The 6,000-nt window shown below is 50.6% G+C and overlaps 1 long non-coding RNA gene across 1 annotated transcript; it reads right to left on the reverse strand.

Moving 5' to 3' along the window:
- Positions 1-1,357: 1,357 nt before the first annotated feature.
- LOC101692600 lies at positions 1,358-4,135 on the reverse strand. Its single transcript, XR_199210.2, has 3 exons — positions 4,099-4,135; positions 2,671-2,890; positions 1,358-1,921 (listed from the first exon to the last, which is right to left on the reverse strand). It is a non-coding gene; the product is annotated as an uncharacterized LOC101692600 (long non-coding RNA).
- Positions 4,136-6,000: the final 1,865 nt, after the last annotated feature.

Consider the following 6,000-nt stretch of genomic DNA (forward strand, 5'->3'; position numbering starts at 1 on the left):
CTCTTGGCCAGGAGCCACACTGGCCAGCCTGGTAAGGAAAGCAGTCCGCTCAACTTGCACAGACGGGACGCTCCCCACAAGCCAGACACCAAGCCCAGCTGGAGAGAAGCAAAGACAGGAGGTGAGTGGTCCCAGCGCAGTCCAAGATGTGGCTTCACGAAGCTCTCCAGGTCCCGGGGAGGCCAGCGTCTCACACAGCGTGTGGCCTAACTCATCTTGCGCCACTTTTCCCCCTTTGGCTACTTTATTCGGTCTATGTTTCTGATTACAAAACAGTAAGATTTGGAAAATGCAAGAAACCACTCGGAGAAAATAAACCCGCCGTCCTTCTTCCATGTTTCGCTTTCTGGCGGTTTTTTCCTGTGCATTGGAGGCTGCTCGTAGGCGATCAGGTATGTCACAAGTTGGGGGTCCTGCTGCACACTCTATTCTGTAATACCCATTAAAAACATTTCCTGGAACATTATTTTTTTATGCTGTCCTTCAGGTCCCCGACACACATGACTGCTCCGTGACGCAGTTAGTGTACCTCTCACTGCTCGGGGAAGGCTCGGCTGCGAGGTCGAAGGACACCCCGTAAACCACACACACTCTCTGGCAACAGTTCCCGGGGGCCAGTCAGTTTCCACTGACCTAAAGCAAAATGAGAAAAATAGAGACTGTGTAGTTTCTTTTGCAAAGCTAAATATATCCACTTTTTATTGGAGGTTATGTCCTACCTACTTTTTTGTTAAACTTCTTTTTCTTTTAGAACAGAGTGTTTGTGGCAGCCATTTTTAAAAAGAAACAATCCTATGGGACTCATGGAGATTTATAGCAAGAAAATATGTTTTTCTTTATATTTATAACAAGAAAATATAAAACAAGAAAACTGACCTGTTCAGTCCATAAGGCCAGGAACTACTGCTCTAGGCTTCTGGGGGTCCAGTCAAAAGCACCGCAGCCCAGCTCAAGGAGATAATATGGACGCTTGGGTCATATAAGAGAAGACCTTGTTCCACACACGTGCTCTTATCTTGTTTTGAGGACAGCTCTGAGGCACATGGTAGAGTTTGCATGGGGTACTACAGTCTCCCAGTTTACAAGGAAGCAGGAAAGGGTCCAGCTCACGTGGCTCGGTAGGCCCCAGTCAAGCAGACCCAGGTTTCTAACTCCCATCCCAGTGACCCTAGAGGGGCCTTTCTCTGAGCCACATCTCTGAGGGGATCCTGGGTCCCACACAGAATATTAATATACAATTGCAGAATTGAACTTGATGGAACATTCTGGAATTCCACTCTAGGAGACAGAAAGCTACAAAATACTTAACTAAACAGAGACCCAGGCCCAGGGCGGGTCTCTGCAGCTCTCGCTCATTCCTTGGGGCTCTGTGCTTAACCACTTCACACCTGCCTGTGGAGGGTGCAGACTCTGGGAGAGTTCTGGGCACGAGCAACCACAAGCCCAACAGTGAACTTCAACGGAAATGCCTGAACCTTCGGGTGGCAGCTTCCAACCAGCTTGACTCCTGGTTCTGTAGTTCACTTGGTCAAGTGACATCATTTCTCTAGAGCTCTGTAGCCTCATCTGTAAAACGGGAATAATAACCGTAACCCTCACAGGCTTGTGTAAAGATAGTGAATGTCAGGCCTTCAGCACAGTGCCTGGCACATAAGTGCCCAGGGGCGTAATAAATGTAAGACTGAATTTCTTTTCAGCACCTAACAGAGAGCGGATGCTTAAAAAACATTTTTAATAATTGAATAATTAAATAGGTGAATGAGCAAATGAATGGAAAGGAAATTTTGAGGTTTCATGTGCACTCTGGATATTTCCCTCTGCCATCTAAAACTCGGACCTCAGGAGCCTGCTGCGACAGTGTGTGGATGGCCAGGAAGGGAGGGAGAGAGCTTCATCACCATGCTGGCATTCTTCCAAACACCTGCCCCCTCCCCAAAGAAAAGAGAGAATTAAACAGTGGGGCTAGAGGACGTGGTACAAAAAAGAAGTACATTTTGAAAGAAGCATGATACAGGACATGTTCTGAGTATGGGGACCTTCCTTTCTTGGGAAATATAAGCCCAGGTGATGTAGGCCCAAAAGGACAGAAGAGACATGTCAAGGAAAGAGGGAGTTAGTAGGGTCCCCACGGAGGGGCAGGAGGACACGGTAGGCCCGCCCTGAATAGCATAACTCAGTGGTTTGTCTCCTCTGTGCGGCACAGGGTCACCACCAGCGGCCGGCAGCCAGCCAGGTTGGGCAAGGGCTGCAGAGAGACTGGAGCTGGCTGCCGGACGCCTGGCAGCTTCAGGCCATCGGAGCCCAGGGAGCAGGGCACACAGGCTTTCATAATGAAAAGATGCTGGACCCACTCATGAGGCCAGCTCAGGAGATGTGTGTCCCTGGGCACAGCCTTCACCCCCTCAGGCTTCAGCTTCTTCTCTCTCAAATGAAAATGTTGAGGGGCACTTGGGTGGCTCAATCGGTTCAGCGTCTGCCATTGGCTCAGGCTCTGATCCCAGGGTCCTGGGATGGAGCCCCACATCGGCTTCCTGCTCAGTGGGAGGCCTGCTTCTCCCGCTCCCGCTCCCCCTGCTCGTGTTCCCTCTCTCTGTGTCTAATAAGTAAAAAAAATAAAATCTTTAAAGAAAAAAAGAAAATGCTGAACCAAATAAGCTCTAGAAACCTCACCAGCCAGGGTCTGGTGGAAAAGTCTCAGGAGACCTTGAAAAGCTGCTCCACGTTGCCCCCTCGTGGCGTTTCGCTGAAGCAACGACTGTTCCTCAAAACTCAGGTGTTGGTCTGACAGTCGGTGTGTCGCCCATCCATCCATCCATTTTTCCTCCTTTCCACTCAAAAGCACTCTGCCAGTTATTGGGGACCCCACAACAAATGATATATTGTCTTTGTCCTAAAAGAAAAACACAGATAAATATAAAACCGAGTAACTCACAGGGTTCTTAGAGTAAGATAGCTGGGGTTAGTAGGTGTCTCTCCTGGGGTCTCAAGCAGAATTCACAGAGGAGCTGGTTGGTCGTTCCACAGAGAAGCACTGAGTGCCAGACAGAAGTGCCCAGGGTGGGGGGCAGGGTGGAGGCAGGGCAAGCGCAAAGTTAGGCAGCACGTGAACATCACCAGAAGGTGCAGAGCAGACCCGGGAAGGATACTCTCTCTACCCAGTTTTGCCTCCTCCTCTTGTGAGGTCTGTGGGGGTCCTGACTGGCATGGTCACCTGGATGTGGGAGGCGGGGGCCATTCTGGCACACTGCCATTAATCTGCTTTCTAGGCTTTTCTAAAGGAAAAAACTATTAGAGCAGTTTTCGAATTCTGTCCCCCCAAATGGGGTTTCATCTGGGACCAACCAAAACCCAGTGTCTAAAAAACATTATTTCTGTCCTTGCATTTTAGGTTTGGTGGCCAAATTCATTCTTGAGGACTCTTTCAAAGGCCTTTATTTTTGCAGAGGGGAAACCCGAGGTGAGTCCTAGGAGGAGGATGTGACAAGTCAGAGCCAACTGCTCTGTTGCGTTAGGGAAAGGGTCTTCCCCGAGGGCCTGGTACCATCTCTGAAAAACGTTTCAGCTCTCCATATCGGAGGGTAGGAGTAGAAGGAGATCTGTGCCCATGTCTGGTGGGCGATAATGACTTGAAGGAGCAGAGCCACAAGAAAGAAGGGGTGAGCAGGTGATACTTGGGCTGCATTTGGACTCGGAGGTGCTGAGTGACCCCAAGTGAGCAGTCTGGGCCCCCATTGCTGGTGGGGGCTTGAATGCATTTTTAAGGATAAAGCACGTCAGAAAGGGGAGGTGGAGTCACGGATCATATGAGCACCCACACACCTGTAGAAACGCTGTGAGGTGATGGACACATCCCTAACGGTTGTCCTTTCGAACCCCACCCATGACTGGGAAGTTTCCCACATTATGAGTCCCACCTCCCCAAGGTCAAAGGCTAATGCTGGCTCACAACAAGGTATAAACCTGAGGCCTAGCCGTTCAGACACATGACAGGCTTGGTCTCCAGAAGAGGACATGAGGAACTTGAGGCTGCTCAGACTCCATTTGGGGATAAGGGTTTAGGGCACAGCTGTGGGGTTCCTAGCATCCAGTGGCCATTACCAGCAGTATGAGCCATTCATGGTGCCCATGATCTGGGGTAGCCCCCATTGTGAGGACATTGTTCCGGACTGGAACTCTCTGAGACCTGTTCTTTGGCCCTCCCCCTCAGAGACCCCTTGAACTGTGTAATACCTTTGCTGATTAATCCAGCAGACTGGATTCGTGTGGGAACGTTGCTCCTCTTGTGCTAACACTTTGCTCAGCCCCAGGGCCCTCTGGCCTGGCTTCATCAGAGTCCCAGCCGCCGGGGAAAACGAGCAGCCTTAACCGAGCATTCTCTGAGCACAGACACCGTGCCCTTTCTTCGTACAACCAGTGCAGGAATGAGGCTAGGAGGCCCAGCTAACTTTCTCCCAGTTTACTTTCTCTCTCCCCAGGCCACGTTGCAAAATCAGCCATTTCTGTCTTGCCAACTACTTCACCTCCCCGTTCTCCTCCTCTCTGGCAACGCTTGCTATTTCTAGCAATTGCCAACAGAATGGGGCCCAGTATCACACAGCACGGGTGCATCGGACGACCTGTGGGAGGGAAGGAGTATGAGGGAGTGCATGAGGGAGCGTGTGAGGAAGGTGGGGTCGCTGGCTCCCACCCAGGGAGATGGGGCTTGTCCCCCACTGCTGGCCCAGTGGGGCTTGTCCCCCACTGCTGGCCCAGCCTCTGCCTGACCAGAAGTGAGGAAAGAACATCTCCCAGAGGAAGTCGGAAGTCGTTGCCGCGGCGCTCTCTCTTTTCTCAGCCGTTTTCTCTATAGGTTTGTGCATGGGGCAGTCTTCGTCTCTTTTTCTTTTTGGGATGGGGGATGAGATTTTCTGGATTCAGTTTTTTCTAACTCCTTAAAAAAAAAAAAATAAATAAAGGCAGCATCTGCTGATGCTCCCTGTGTGACCAGCATTCACAGGCACCCGCTGATGTCACTCTCCCAGCGATCCCTTGTGGCAGGTGACCGGTACCATTAGTGCCTTCACTTTACAGGTGAGGACACTGAGATGGGAGAGCATCCAGAGTCTTCTAAAGCTTCTCAATTCAACTAAAACTTGAATTGATGAATTCAACTCAATTTGAGCAAAAAGAAGAAGAGCAAGGAGGAGGTGGGGCGAGGGGAGAAGAGGAAAGAGGTGGAGGGAAAGAAAGAGGAAAAAGAAATGTCCTGCCTCGGGTACACAAAAGTCCAGCAGGTAGATCTCGCCAGAGGCACGCCGGGGTCCAGGCACCCAACAGATGGGTTTGGGCATCTGTTTGTGCCTCCTGACTCTGTTTTTCTGGTTGGTCTTATTTTAGGCAGCCGGTCAGTCCCCCAGCAGGAGCACAGAGGCCCCAGCAGCACTTCCTACTTCCTACCGACTCCGCAAACTCTTCTTGTACTTTTGGTAGAATCCCCAAGGATGGCGATCGATCGAGGGCTGGGTTGGGGTCGCCTGCCCATCCCTGGGATCTGGCCTGAGACTGAGGGAGGGGAGAGTGCTCAGTGGAGTCAGAGAACTGAGACCAGAGATGGGGGAAGGGATGCTGGGCAGGCGAACAACAGGGGTCTGCAGCAGGGGACAAAGTGTGCACAGGCGTCTGCCGCTGTAACATCATGGAGTTCATGAAACTGGACTCTACTTTGGGTCACTAGCTGGGTTACTTTTCAACTTTAGCATTTAGAGCCTCACTCTTCTATTTGCAAATAAAAGTAATAATGCATCTCCAACCTCCCTTGATGAGTTGTTGTAAATATCAAGTTAGACCTTGAATTAAAAGCTCTTTGAAGGGGATCCGGTCGCCCAGTCCATTAAGCCTCTGCCTTCGGCTCAGGTCATGATCCCAGGGTCCTGAGATCGACAGCTATGAGAGTAGGTGTTGTTATGTTTTAAAACTCTTACAGTTTTGAGGGGTGCTTGGTGACTCAGTTGGCTAAGTGTC

The sequence above is a fragment of the Mustela putorius genome, unplaced genomic scaffold (genome assembly GCF_011764305.1).
Source record: "Mustela putorius furo isolate JIRA1106 unplaced genomic scaffold, ASM1176430v1.1 tig00003909_pilon_pilon_pilon, whole genome shotgun sequence".
Classification (NCBI taxonomy): domain Eukaryota; kingdom Metazoa; phylum Chordata; class Mammalia; order Carnivora; family Mustelidae; genus Mustela; species Mustela putorius.